This window comes from Rhinopithecus bieti, unplaced genomic scaffold (genome assembly GCF_001698545.2).
Source record: "Rhinopithecus bieti isolate Rb0 unplaced genomic scaffold, ASM169854v2 scaffold_36553, whole genome shotgun sequence".
NCBI classification, from domain to species: domain Eukaryota; kingdom Metazoa; phylum Chordata; class Mammalia; order Primates; family Cercopithecidae; genus Rhinopithecus; species Rhinopithecus bieti.
Window position 1 is genome coordinate 838,955 of NW_016815774.1, and position 14,329 is coordinate 853,283.

General features: G+C 49.4%; 1 protein-coding gene across 3 annotated transcripts in view; it reads right to left on the minus strand.

Annotated features, from left to right (window-relative positions):
• PACSIN1 (protein kinase C and casein kinase substrate in neurons 1) overlaps nucleotides 1-14,329 on the minus strand; it is a 75,814-nt gene that overhangs the window by 17,806 nt on the left and 43,679 nt on the right. Inside the window, exon 1 of one of the 3 annotated variants that reach the window (XM_017853665.1) lies at nucleotides 2,268-2,484. The exons of the other annotated variants lie outside the window; for them this stretch is intronic. The gene's annotated coding sequence lies outside the window, so the exon portion shown is untranslated. Of the gene's footprint in view, nucleotides 1-2,267; nucleotides 2,485-14,329 lie in introns of those variants that run through there. 3 annotated transcript variants of the gene reach the window in all.

Genomic DNA, 14,329 nt, shown 5'->3' on the forward strand with positions numbered 1-14,329 from the left:
CAGGTGAGGGAAGATGGGGGCTCAGAATAAGGAGGTAATGTTAGAAGGAGTGCGAAGAGGCTGGAGTCTGGAAGTGCTATGGCATTCCAGCCAACAGGATCTGCCAATGGTTTGGATGTGACGGTGAGATGAGAAGTCAAGGATGGCTCCTGCCGGACCAGCTGGCAGACAGAGCTGCTGTTTGCTGAGCTGGGGATACTGAGGGAGGAACGGTGTTGGAGGGGATGGGAGCTCAGTTCTGGAGCCCTGAGATGCCCATGGACAGCCAGCTGGAGATACCTCCTCACCCTTGCCAGCTCCTGCATGGGGGTCAAGGGCAGTGAGGAGGGACCAGCCAGGAGCCAGATTGTTCCTGTGTCTCAGGCCCCAGCCCCTGCTGAGCTCTAGGCCTCTCAGTCCTCCTGGGGCCTCCCTCAAGCTCCCTTTCACATGAGAAGGTCTGCTGGGGGAGGTCAAGTCTCAATCCGGCTTCCAGGTGGGTGCCCTGGGCTGTGGGTGCGTTGTGTGCAATGAAGTGGGGCAGGAAAATGTATCCCAGAAGCCCATCCTGGTGGACTCACTGCCCCAGAATCTGGTGGCAAGAATGTGGGAGAAAGACAGAGCAAGCACAGGCAGCCCCAAGCCGACCTGTGAAGCAGCAACCTGACAGGGAGGGGCCTGGGCCCAGAGGAGGCAGGCCAGGGGCGGGAGGTCGGGGCCAGGCCTGGAGGGCCTGCTGAGTGGACAGACACTCCTTCAGCTCTCACCCAAAGAACCTGCCCTCCAGGCCTCACCAGCCCCTGCTCCAGTGGAGGTGGGGGCAGCTGCTGACAGGCAACTGAGGCCAGCAGGCCCTGCTGCAGGAGGTGAGGCAGGGCAGATACCAGCTCCCACCCTGGTCGGGGAGGAGGAGAGTGCAGGGTTCGGAGGAGCAGGGGCAGGCAGTGTCAGTGCGCACAGGCGAATCTGCATCCCATTTCTGCCAACCCGAGACCTGCCCTTCTTCCTCCTAGGCCCTTGATCCCAAAGTGGGAGCCCCCAAGTCCAGCACTCTGTGGATGTGCATCTAATGTTTGCAGAAATGAGCAGAGCCACACCAGCTTCTCAGTGTGTATTCCCTTCCCCATCATGCGACCCCTCCTCAGCCCCTGCACCAGGCCCTCTGACTCGAGTGCCAGGGGAAGGGGTCACTCCACACTGTGGTCCAGCGAAAGACCCAGCTGGGCTCTCAGGGGATGCGGCAGAGAAAGCAGGTGGAGAAGGGCAGGACCTTAAGCACGCCCATAGTTGCACACATCAACCTTCTGCCCCCTCTCAGGCTACCATCTCCTCCCTATGCCACCCAAGGAGGCTCAGCTTCATCCAGGGCAAACCTGGACCAGGTGTGCCCCACCTGTGCACTCTTGTGGGCCCCCTCCTGTCCCCTCCCTGACCAGAGTTGGGACAGAGGGCCCAGCTCCTCCCCTGCACCCCACCCCGCCCCCTCCTGAGCAGCCGGCAGAGGCTCCTCCGCAGTGGCAGTGCCGGAGAGCTCCCCCAGCAGCAGGAGTCTGTCCCCAGGAGCACTGCAGCAGGGGGACGGAGAGCGCAGGAGGGAGGGCCACAGGCACTCTCACCCCATCAGAGGTCTGCTCCCTGGTGCCCCAACTTGGAGGCCTTGGGCTTGCTGGGGATGGGCACGGGGATTCTTTGGGAGATCAAGGGTTGGGGAGAGTTCACTAAGTCTCCAGGGAGAACGAGGAAGGGCAAGGGCCTGAGGATGGGGCAGGAGGTAGATGCCTCTGACCTGACCAGGGAGCTCTAAGCCCAGTGCCTGAGACCATCCAGGGCCAGCAGGGAGGCTCTGGCGTCATCGGGAGATCGTGGGAGGTGAGTCTGCTTATCCCAAACAGCCAGAGCCTAGCAGTGCCTTGAGTGGGACTGGGGCATCCTTACTCCTCCCTGCCCTCTGCCGCCTACCCTGTCTAGCTTCAGACTGTGGGTCCCTGGAGGCTCCAGCTGCCCCAAGGAGGGGGCATGGCTGCAAAGTCAGGACCTGTGGCAGTGGTGGAGACAAGAGGTACAGAGGAGGAAAGGCAACAGGGACAGTCCCCCGATGAGGAGGATCAAGGCTCTGACGAGACCTTTCAGGATGCTGGCTGCACCCCACAGCCCACTCCCCAGCCGGGTCCCCGGCCCAGCCCCTCCGGATGGCCTGTTTGGCTCCTACCAGGTGCCGCTGGTAGGAAGGCAGGGCAGTCCCGTTCCCCACTCTCCACACAGCCTCTTCCAGCCATCGAAATGCCTACCTGGGCCTGTGTGGGCACCAAGCTGCGGGCAGGTAGGAGCTTACTGCCCCCGCTGGGCCAGGCCAGGGCCGGAGGGGCTGGCTGTCCTCCTTCTCCTCCGTGGTGGCGGGCGGAGAGGGGGCCTGGCGCCGGGCTGGGGGCTCGGTCCTCTAGGGTTCCCTCCACTGCTCACTCAGGAAGGCAGCAGCGCCAGAACTGCAGGAGCCAGCTCCCTCCACCGCTGCCTCCTCCCCACTCCCCCCTCCCGACCCGCCTCCTTCTCCAGCCACCCACCTCCTTCTGCTCGTTTCTATGGCAACTGGGCAATGCTCTGCACAGACAGTCTCCCTCCCATGTACAGCAGGGGACGCCCGCCTCCCGCACGGCGCCGCATCAACATGGGCACACACGCACACACTTCACGGCCACAGACAGGCTGGTGGGTACACAGGCTCAGCCGCCACCCTCGCCTGGGGAGCCCTGCTCCATCCCCTTTCTTCCCTTTCTCCCCAAGATCCCACCTCCCAGCCGTCCTTCCAGACAGCTGCACATTTCCATGTACTTCACTTGGGTCCTTAAAATCTCAGCTCATGCTGCTCTGTGAGGCATTGCTATTTGTTTAATCATTTATTCTCTCATTTGATGAAAACTCAAAAATTTGAGTTTTTTCTAGGCCAGGCTGAGTGTGAGAGATGCTCATGCACAACCTCGTGCCATGAGACTTCATACCCATTTTACAGATTGGAAGCTGAGGGCCACAGCAGTAAAAGAATTTGAGTGTCCAAGGTTCCTGGGCTAGCTGTCGGCACTGAGACCTTGGGATGCCAGTTCCGACGCTTCTCCCACAGGCCATGGCTGCCACACACCAGTCAAGCGCACACAGGGGTGGCCCATACACACTCATGTGTGTCCAGGCCACGTGCACCCCAACGACACACTTACAGATACAAACACCCATTACATGTATTTGCACACATGCATTTCCACAAGTCTGTGTATCCTCCTACACATGCACCTATAACACACACGTAACTGCGACACTAACATCAGCATATGCACATCTTGAAGACACGTGCACACACATCTACATGGATTCAGAACCTGTAACACACAAACCCTTCCTATACAAACTCAACGCGGCACACACAAGCCCTGATGCTAGCCTCATGGGCGGGGTTCAGTGATGGGAGTAGAAGTGTCAGGATCAAGGGGCTGAATAACGAGTGGCCTCCCAGGGGAGGATTTGCCTGTCTGCTCTGCCCCACCTGGGGATCAGGCACTAATCTGATCTTAGCAGTGTCTTGGCTCTGCTGCTGAAGGGGAATGCGGTGGTGGTGGAGACCGGGCCCACCCTCCCTCAGTCTCATTCTGAAAATCCTCACTAGATCCCCCCTAGAGCCCCCTCAGCCTAGGGGGCTCACACATATCCCTCCTCACCCCTCTAGCATCGGTACTTGGAGTTATGACAGGGCACAGTGAAATGACTCTCCCCGAGAAGAGAATTCCAGGCTTCACACAGGGTTCTAGACTTCTGCCACCCCCTAGGAGGGACAGTGTGGGTGGTGGGTGGCAGGAGACCAGAGTGGTGACTGGGGCCCAGGACACACAGCATGCCCCACAGGACATGCTGTCCCCAGCCCGGCACCACCGCAGGGCCTCGGGCAACGGTCACTGCAGCCCCTGTGCCCAGGGTAATTCTCAGGGACCCCACACTCCCCAGAGAGGGCAGATACAACAGAAAGGAACCAGAAGCCACCACAAATTAAGAGAAAGGCCCTCTTTTAATAATAATGATAGCTCCTCCGTATTCATCACTTCCAAGACCCCTCTCAATCACAAGGCAGCTGCTGGTGAAACTCAGACATAATTGCATGATGCATCCCAGTATTAGAGATGTCAAGAGATAAGAGAAAAATCATCTCTGGATAGAGAAATGGGGCATTTCATCCATCCAACAGACACTGACTAGGCACCTACCATGTGTCAGAGATGGTTCTAGACACAGATACAGCTGTGGGCAAAACACAGTCCCTGCCCTTGAGGAGATGACGAGCTAGTGGGTTCCTGAAAAGCCTGGGCCTGTCTCAGGGGCTCTCCTGCAGTCTTTGGCTGTCACAGGGCCTTGCATGGTGAGGCTACTGGACTGATTAGGAAATAGGCTCCGAGAGATTGAGCAGTTTGTCCACAATGACAAACGCAGCTAGTGGCTAGGCTGGGATTCAAGCCCTCAGCCTACCAAGCCTTTTCCAGTGCCTCACGTTGATTCCATTAAGAAAGATCTGATTGGGAAACACAGCACCAGCCACTCAGTTTCTAAAAGTTTCATAGCCAAGTTCACTTCTATCCTTAGATTAAAGGCAGGATGAGGCCGGGCACGGTGGCTCAAGCCTGTAATCCCAGCACTTTGGGAGGCCGAGACGGGCGGATCACGAGGTCAGGAGATCGAGACCATCCTGGCTAATACGGTGAAACCCCGTCTCTACTAAAAAATACAAAAAACTAGCCAGGCGAGGTGGCGGGCGCCTGTAGTCCCAGCTACTCAGGAGGCTGAGGCAGGAGAATGGCGTAAACCCGGGAGGCGGAGCTTGCAGTGAGCTGAGATCCGGCCACTGCACTCCAGCCTGGGCGACAGAGCCAGACTCCGTCTCAAAAAAAAAAAAAAAGGCAGGATGAGATCGTAAGTACTTGAAGTCCCAATCAAGTGGTGGGCACAAGGACCCCACAATCAACCTCAGAAGTGACTTCCAGCCTTGCCTTCCTTGGGCCAGAAGTCTGATGTCAGCCATCCCCAGGCCTGGAGGTCCTTGGCAGGGCGTTCAGGTCAAGGCCTAGGCCAGGAGGGTGGGGGCTCCCAGTGCCCAAGAGCAGAGGCTTCCTAGAGAGTGAGGAGGCCTCAGCTGGGGGATAGGGAGGGATTAAGTTCCCAGGTGCTGTAAGCAGAGCCCCCTGCCCACCTGCCGGCCCCCAGCCCTGGATCATCTTTCTCCTAAAGAGCCGGGCTCCATCCAAGGATACCAAAGACAGCTGCCCTCCCACCCACCCCTCTGTCAGCCTGATCCGGCCCCATCTGCTGCCTAGCAGACCCCACGTCCTGTCCTCCCACACTCACGGATTCCAGACAGGCCCTGTGGAGGAAGCTGACCCCTTCTGTCTCCCCCTCCTTCCCCAGCCCAGAGAGGATCCACCCCCACCCCACCCCCACTGTCAGCCTAATCTGGCCCCATCTGCTGCTGGGAATGAAGGCCCTCTACTCTCCCACTTGCAGGTCCCACACTGGCCCAGGGACACCCCCTACATTATGTATACACACATACACACACGTGCATACACACACACGTACACGCACACACACACTCCATGCCCAACCTCAGCTCCTGTTCCTGAACCTTAGCCATGTTCCTGTCCCACAGGTGAGATCAGAGGAGGCTGTCTGGCCCACACCACAAGGCAGCGGCCCTCATGCCCCTGGGAGATGCCTACTCCTTCTGTCAACCCCCTCCTTGCCTCCTTATCCAGCTCCCCAAAAGCATTCATTGCCCCCTCTCCCCAGCTCGGCACAGTTATCCCACGTGTTCCCCAGAGCCAGGGAAAATGCAATCAGTGCTCATTAGCTACTGCTTTGCATCTCATCTGCATAATATTCCCATGACTGTCAAAATGCCAGAATCCTCCCCAACCCCAGCCCACAACAGGCAGGGCTGGCCAGCTCTAGAGAAAGAAAATGGAAAGGCTTTACTGGGATTCTGTGTAGGCGGCTAAGCACGTGGGGTGGGTACTTGGGAGGGGGAAGACTAAAATGTCCAGTGGCCCTGGCAGGCGCCCGGAGGAAGAGCAACAAATATTACAATCACTGAGTCCCTGCTACATCTAGGCACTGTGCATGGTGCTTTATACCGTATCCACTGTTTTTTCACAATGAGCCATTTTACAGGTGTGGAAACTGAGGCTCCGGGCAGTTAAGGCCTGGCTATCCAAGGCCCAGCGGCCTGTGCACCACCTGGAAGCTGGTCAGAAATGCAGCATTTTCACAAGATCCCAGGTGATCAGAGTGTGAGACTTGTAGGTTAAGGGGCTGGCCCCATACTGTAATTCACAGCTGCAGGATGAAGCTGGTGTCAGTACTGAGGTGTCTGACTAAATCTCATGCTAGTTTCTTCGTGCATTTAACAAGCATTTCCTGACTGCAGCTATGTGCAACACTGCTCTAGGGTGGAGCACGGTAGATAAACAGACGACGTCCATGACCTCAGGGAGATTTCATGCCAAAGGGAGACATATCATAAATAAATATGTTCAAATGATGAGCAGTGCTACCAAGAAAATTAATGTGGGCTGTGTGCAATGGCTTACGCCAGTAATCCCAACATTTTGGGAGGCCGAGGCGGGCAGATTGCCTGAGTTCAGGAGTTCGCGACCAGCCTGGGCAACACGGAGAAACCATGTCTCTACTAAAATACAAAAAATTAGCCAGGCGTGGCGGCATGCACCTGTAGTCCTAGCTACTCGGGAGACTGAGGCAGGAGAATTGCCTGAACCCAGGAGGCAGAGGTTGCAGTGAGCCTAGATTGCACCACTGCACTCCAACTCGGGTGAGAGTGAGACTCTGTCTCAAAATAATAACAACAATAATAATAATATTAATAACGTGCGTTAAAGAGACAGAGAATATGAGGCAGGAACATTTTAGAATCCCCCTTTGAAGAGATGACATTTGAACAGAGATCTAAATAAAGGGAGAAAGGGAGGTATGTGATGATTTGAAGGAAGAGTATTTCTGGCAGAGGGAACAGCAAGGGCAAATGTCCTAGAGGTGGCAGTAAGCTGAGCACAATGAAAGCAGCCCTCAGCTGAATGGTTGGATGGGTGGATGGGAGGATGGATGAATGGATGGTAGGTAGAGCAAACCAGACAGAGAGAGGTGGCAAACGAGGTAGTGATAAAGAAGAGGCAGGCAGGGGCTGGCTCCCAGAGGGCCTTGTAGGCCATGGTGAGGACTCTGAATTTTATTCTAAGTATGAAGGGAACCCATTGGTACTTTTGAGCAAGGGGAGAAAGGGATCTAAATTACGTTTTCAGAAGATCACAGTGGTTTTTACATGGAGAAGTGGTTAGAAGGAGACCAGAGCTGAGGCAAGGAGACCAGTTAAGAAGTTTTTGCAATATTTAGTGCTAATAGCCATGAAAATGCATGTCCAAGAATGTTCATAGAAGCTTCATTCTTAATATCTCCAAATTGGAAGCAACCCAAATGCCCACCCACAGAGGGGCTGACAAACAAATTGTGCAGTTTACTGCATGTAGTTGAGGTAGTTTGCTGTGTAGGATTTCACTGTATAAATTCTACTGTGTGGTTTGTTCACATAGTGAAATACTATACAGCAATGAAAAAAATCCCACTACACATAATCACATGGATAAATCTCAAGACATCATACTGATTCTGTACACTAATAACAAAGAATTTCTGACAAATTCTGAAAGTTTTCTAAAATTTCTGAATTTCTGAAAAAATTTAAGAAACCAATTCTATTTATAATAACATCAAAAAGAATAAAATACTTAGGAATAAAGTTAACCTAGGAGATGAAATACTTGTAAACTGAAAACTATAAAATATTGATGAAAGAAATTAAAGAAGACACAAATAAACAAAAACATCTCATGTTCATGGATTGGAAGACTTAATACTCTTTACTTATTATTTTTTTTTTTTTTAGAGACGGAGTCTCACTCTGTCACCCCGGTTGGAGTGCAGTGGCACAATCTCGGCTCATTGCAAGCTCTGCCTCCCGGGTTCCCGCCATTCTCCTACTCAGCCTCCTGAATAGCTGGGACTACAGGCACCCGCCACTGGTTTCACTATGTTAGCCAGGATGGTCTCAATCTCCTGACCTCGTGATCCACCTGCCTCAGCCTCCCAAAGTGCTGAGATTACAGGTGTGAGCCACCACACCCAGCCCTTATTATTCTTAAAATATCCATACTACCCCAAGCAATCTACAGATTCAATGTAATCCCTCTTAAAATCTTAATGGCATTTGTATAGCAATAGAAAAACAAAAAATCCTAAAATCATAGGAACCACAAAGACCCCCAAAATAGCCAAAAAAATATTGAGAAGAACAAAGCTGGAGGCCCCATACTTCCTGATTTCAACACATATTACTAAGCTACAGTAATTAAAACAGTATGGTACTGTCATAAAGACAGCCATATATGCATATTATGGTCACCAGCAATAAATAAATAAATAAATAGAATAATAAATAAAGTAATAAATAAAGACATACAGACCAATGGAACAGAATGGAAGAGCCCAGAAATAAACCCACACATATATGGTCAACAGATCGTTCAGTGAGGGTGCCACAGCATACACAGTTGGGGGAAATGATAGGAAGGATAGCTTCTTCTTCAGACAATGTGTGTGATGGGAAAACTGCTTTCTACGCTGCAAAAGGGGGTATGAACTGAAATGCGATTATCTTACACCATAGACAAAAAATCAGCTCGAGAGTTAGGGACTTATAAAAGACTTAAACATAAAACCAGGAAGACCATAATAATTTTTAGAAGAAAACCATAGTGGGAAAAAATTTTGAGGACATTGACCTTGGCAATGATTTTCTTAGATCTGACACCAAAAGCACAGGCAAACAAAAAACAAAGTAGACAAATAGCGCACTACCTATCAAACTAAAAAGGCCGTAAAGCACTGCAAAGGAAAAGCAGAGTGAAAATGTAACCTGCTGAAATGGCAAAAAAATTGCAAGACCACATATCGTAAAACGGACTTAGGATCCAAAAGTATATTAAGAAGCTCCGTATAACTTGATAGCCTTAAAAAAATTTAAAAATGAGCAAAGACGCGTGAACACACATTCTGCTTCCAATGAAGGCAGACAAGATGACCAACTGGTATAATTAAAATGCCTCGAGCCGGGGGCCGGGCCACAGTGGCTCAGGCCTGTAATCCGCACTTTGGGAGGCCAAGGCGGGCGGATCACGAGGTCAGGAGATCGAGACCGTCCTGGCTAACATGGTGAAACCCGTCTCTACTAAAAATACAAAAAATTAACTGGGCGTGGTGGCGGGCGCCTGTAGCCCCAGCTACTCGGGAGGCTGAGGCAGGAGAATGGCGTGAACCCGGGAGGCGGAGCTTGCAGTGAGCCGAGATGGCGCCACTGCACTCCAGCCTGGGCAACAGGGCGAGACTCCGTCTCAAAAAAAATAAAAATAAAAATAAAAATAAAAAAAAGCTCAGCCGGGCGTGGTAGCTCACGCTTGTAATCCCAGCACTTTGGGAGGCCGAGGCATGGCAGATCACGAGGGCAGGAGATGGAGAACATCCGGCTAACACGGTGAAACCCCGTCTCTACTAAAATACAAAAAATTAGCCGGGCGTGGTGGCGGGTCCCAGCTACTCGGGAGGCTGAGGCAAGAGAATGGGAGGCTGAGGCAAGAGAATGGCGTGAACCCGGGAGGCGGAGCTTGCAGTGAGCTGAGATCGCGCCACTGCACTCTAGCCTGGGCGACAAAGCGACACTCTGTCTCAAAAACAACAACAACAAAAAATAAAAAAAATAAAAAAAAAGCTCAACATCACTAATCGTTGTGGCAAGGCAAATCAAAACCACAATGAGATATCACCTCATACCTGTCAGGATGGCCATTATTTTAAAAGTGTTATTATAATAAAATAACAAGTGTTGGCAAGGATGTGGATAAATTTGAACACTTGTGCATTGTTGATAGGAATGTGTAATGGTGCAGCTGCTATAAAAAACAGTATGAAGGTTTTTCAAAAAATTAAAAATAGGCTGGGCATGGTGACTCACGCCTCCAATCCCAGCATTTTGAATGGCAGAGGCAAGAAGATTGCTTGAGCTCAGGAGTTCAAGATCAGCCTGGACAATATAATGAGACCTCATCTCTACTAAAAATAAAATAAAAATAAAGAAAACTTAAAAAATAACTACTGCCAGGCATGGTTGCTCACACCTGTAATCCCAGCACTTCGGAAGGCCAAGGTGGTGGATCACCTGAGGTCAGGAGTTCAAGACCAGCCTGGCCAACATGGTGAAACCCCATCTCTACTAAAAATAGAAAAAAATGGCCAGGTATAGTGGCACATGTCTGTAATCCCAGCTAATTGGGAGGCTGAGGCAGGCGAATTGCTTGAACCCGGGAGGTAGAGGTTGCAGTGAACTGAGATCGTGTCATTGCACTCCAGCTTGGGCAACAAGAGCGAAACTCCATTTCAAGAAGAAAAAAAAAAGAACTACCATATGATCCATCAATACCACTTCTGGGTATTTATCCAAAAGAATTGAAATCAGGGTCTCAAAGACAAATTTGTACTGCTATGTTCATCACAGCATTACTCACAATAGCCAAGATATGGAAACAATCTAAATGTCCATCAATGGATGAATGGATAAAGAAAATGTGGTACATACACACAGTGGAATAGTATTTAGCCTCAAAAAAGGAAATCCTATCTCATGCCACAAAATGGGTGAACCTTGAGGATATTATGATAACTTAAATAAGCCAGTCATAGAAGGACAAATACTGCATTATTCCACTTATTTGAGGTATCTAAAGTAGTCAGATCCATAGAAACAGGAAGGAGAATGGTGGTTGCCAGGGGCCGAGGGGAGGAAGAAATGGGGAGTTGCTATTCAATGGGTATAAAGCTTCATCTTTGCAAAATGAAAAAATTCTAGAGATCTGTTGCACGACATCGGGCCTATAGTTAATACTGTACATTTAAGATTTTGTTAGAAGGGTAGATCTCATGTTATGTGGGTTTTTTTTTTTTTTTTTTTACCACAATAAAAGTTTTTTTGAAAAGACATCATGCCAAGCAAGAGAAGCCAAACTTAAAAGAGCACACACAGTAGATTCTATTTATGTGAAGTTCAAGAATAGATGAATCTGGACTTCTGATTCTGAACAAGATGGAGTAGACACACTTCTCCTCATTCCTCCTGCTAAAGCCACCCCTATATATAAAACAAACAGAAGAAGACTGTGAAAGGTAGAGAGAAGGCAGGCTGACCAGAGACCTCAGGACCAAACAGTGACAGAGCAGTGAGTTCCCTGGGTTTTCTTTGTGCCCAATATATGCCAGATTTGGAGGTGGAAGAAATCAGCAACCCAGAAATACCAATAAACATAGACAAAAACAGCCCCAAGAAAAAACCTGCTCTTTGCTTCCTGCTGATGGGTCTAAAACATAATAAAAAAGAACAAAACAAAAATAAAAAAGAGGAAAACCTACTCTCTTTAGCCAAAGGATCAGCAGAGACCCAGCCTAGCAAGACAAAAACCTTTAAAACAATGACCTCCCTACTCTAGCCAAACACCATGGAAGAAACTACAGCCCCAGGCCCATGCTCCCCTGTGAGGAAAGGCCTGGTGGGGAGCCTTTCATGGCCGTAACTAGGAGCCCCATCCCCCACCGCCAGGGCAATAACAGTGAAGAATGAGGGAGAGCCAGGACTTCCACTCCACCCAGCAATAACAAGGTGCCCCTCCCTCTCCATGCTGGGTTGACTTTCACCCCCACCCAAGAGTAATCAGGTGGGTGGAGACCACATAGGAGCAGTAACAAGGCACCCTCCCTTCCCATGCAGGGAAGGATCATTGAAGCCAGACCTCCCACCACTGCCCAGAAGTAAGGAGGTACCCCTGACCCCCACCAGGGTGTCAACCAAGGTCAAGTAGGGGACCTGGATTTCTACCCCCACCTGGCATTAATAAGGGCCAGGGTTAAAGGAGGCCTGCTGAAACAGATTACAAGAGGATCCAGCATCTCATAACATAATACTCCAAATGTCCAGGATATAATACAAAAATAATTTGTGGCCATGAGCAATGGCTCACACCTGCAATTCTAGCACTTTGGGAGACCACGGCAGGAGGATCGCTTGAGGCCAGGAGTTTGAGACCAGCCTGGGCAACATAGTGAGACCCTGTCTCTACAAAATGAAAAAATTAGCCTGGCATAGTGGTGCATGCCTGCAGTCCCAGATACTTAAAAGCTTAGGTGGGAGGATTGCTTGCGCCCAGCAGGTTGAGGCAGCAATAAATTGTGATTGTGCCATTGCACTCCAGCCTGGGCAACAGAACAAGACTATCTCAAAAAAATAAAAAAGGAAAAACTTTTGTCACACCAAGAACCAGGAAAATCTCAAATTTCATGAGTAAAGGCAACCAACAATGCCAACAACACCATACTGGAATTATCTGAGAAGGATTTTAAAGCTGCCATCTAAAAAATGCTTTGGCAAGCAGCTATGAACATGTTTGAAACAAATGAAAAATAGCCCAAGCAAATAAATAGACACGACAAAGAAGAACCAAATTGATAGAATTTTAGAAAGCTGACTGGATGGGCTCAACATCCAGTGAGCTTTGTAAATAGAATGGAAGCTGGGTGTGTTGCCTCACGCCTGTAATCCCAGCACTTTGGAAGTCCAAGGCAGGCAGATTGTTTGAGGGCAGGAGTTCGAGACCAGCCTGGGCAACATGGTGAAGCCCCATCTCTACTAAAATTACAAAAATCAGCCAGGCACGTTGGTGCACACCTGTAATCCCAGCTACCGGGGAGGCTGAGGTACAAAAATCCCTTGAACCAGGGAGGCAGAGGTTGCAGTGAGCTGAGATTGTGCCACTGTACTCCAGCCTGGCGGGTGACAGAGTGAGACTTCATCTCAAAAAAAAAAAAAAAAATAGTACAGAGGTAAGAGATAAAAAAAGTCATTGAATTTGAAGAGAGAACAATAGAAATTACCCCAATCTGAACAACAGAGACAAAACAGACAAAAAAGAAAGAGAGAGAGAAAAAAGAAAAGGACAGAACCTCAGGAACCTGTGGAACTAAAATAGAAGCTCTGACATTCATGTTTTTAGAGTCCAAGAGGAAGTGGAGAAAAAGTGGGGGCTGAAAAAATATTCAAAGAAATAGTAGCTGAAAACAATCCTGAACTTGGCAAAAGACAAACAATGGATTTAAGAAGTTAAGTGAACTCCAAAGAGGTAAAACCCCAAGAAATCCACTCCAAGGCACGTCATGGTCAAACTCTTGAAAACTAAAGACAACGAAAAAATCTTGAAAGCAGAGAGAGAGAGAGAGAGAAATGACACTTTATTTAAAAGGGAAAAACAGGCCGAGCAACATAGCAAGACACTATCTCTACAAAAAAAATTTTTTAAAATCAGCTGAGTGTGGTGGCGTGCACTTGTAGTCCTGACTATTTGGGAGGCTGAGGCCTCCTGGGCCCAAGGATTACTTGGGCCCAGGAGTTCAAGGCTTCAGTGAACTATGATTATGCTACGACACTCCAACAGAGTGATACCTTATTCCTAAAAAAAAATCTAAAAATAAAAAAAAAATACAAGGAAAAAACAAATTACAGCAGATTTTTTTTAACTCAAAAACCATAGAAGCCAGAAAGAAGTGGCAAAACAGTTTTCAAGTGCTGAAAGAAAAGAACTGCCAGCCCAGAGCCATATATCCAGAGAAAGTATCCTTCAGGAATGAAGGAAAATCAAGGTATTCTCAGATAAATAAAAACTAAGAGAATTTTTTGTTAGCAGACCTGCCCTAAAATAATAGTTAAAGGAAGTTCTTGAAACTGAAAGGAAAGACAAAAGAAAGAATCCTCCTGGAACATTGGGGAGGAGGAAAGAAAAATGGAAAGAGTAAAAATAGGGGTAAATATGATCAACTTTCCTTCTCTTAAGCTTTCTAAACTATGTTTGAGGGTCGAAGCAAAAATTATAACATTGTGGCCAGGTGTGGTGGCTCATGCCTGTAATCCCAGCACTTGGGGAGCCCGAGGCAGGTGGATCACTTGAGGTCAGGAGTTCAAGATCAGCCAAGCCAACATGGCGAAACCTTATCTCTACTAAAAATACAAAAATTATCTGGGCGCGATGTTGGGCACCTATAATCCTAGCTACTCGGGAGGCTGAGGCAGGAGAATTGCTTGAACCCGGAGGCAGAGGTTGCAGTGAGCCTATATCGCACCACTGCACTGCAGCCTGGGTGACAAGAGCAAAACTCCGTTAAA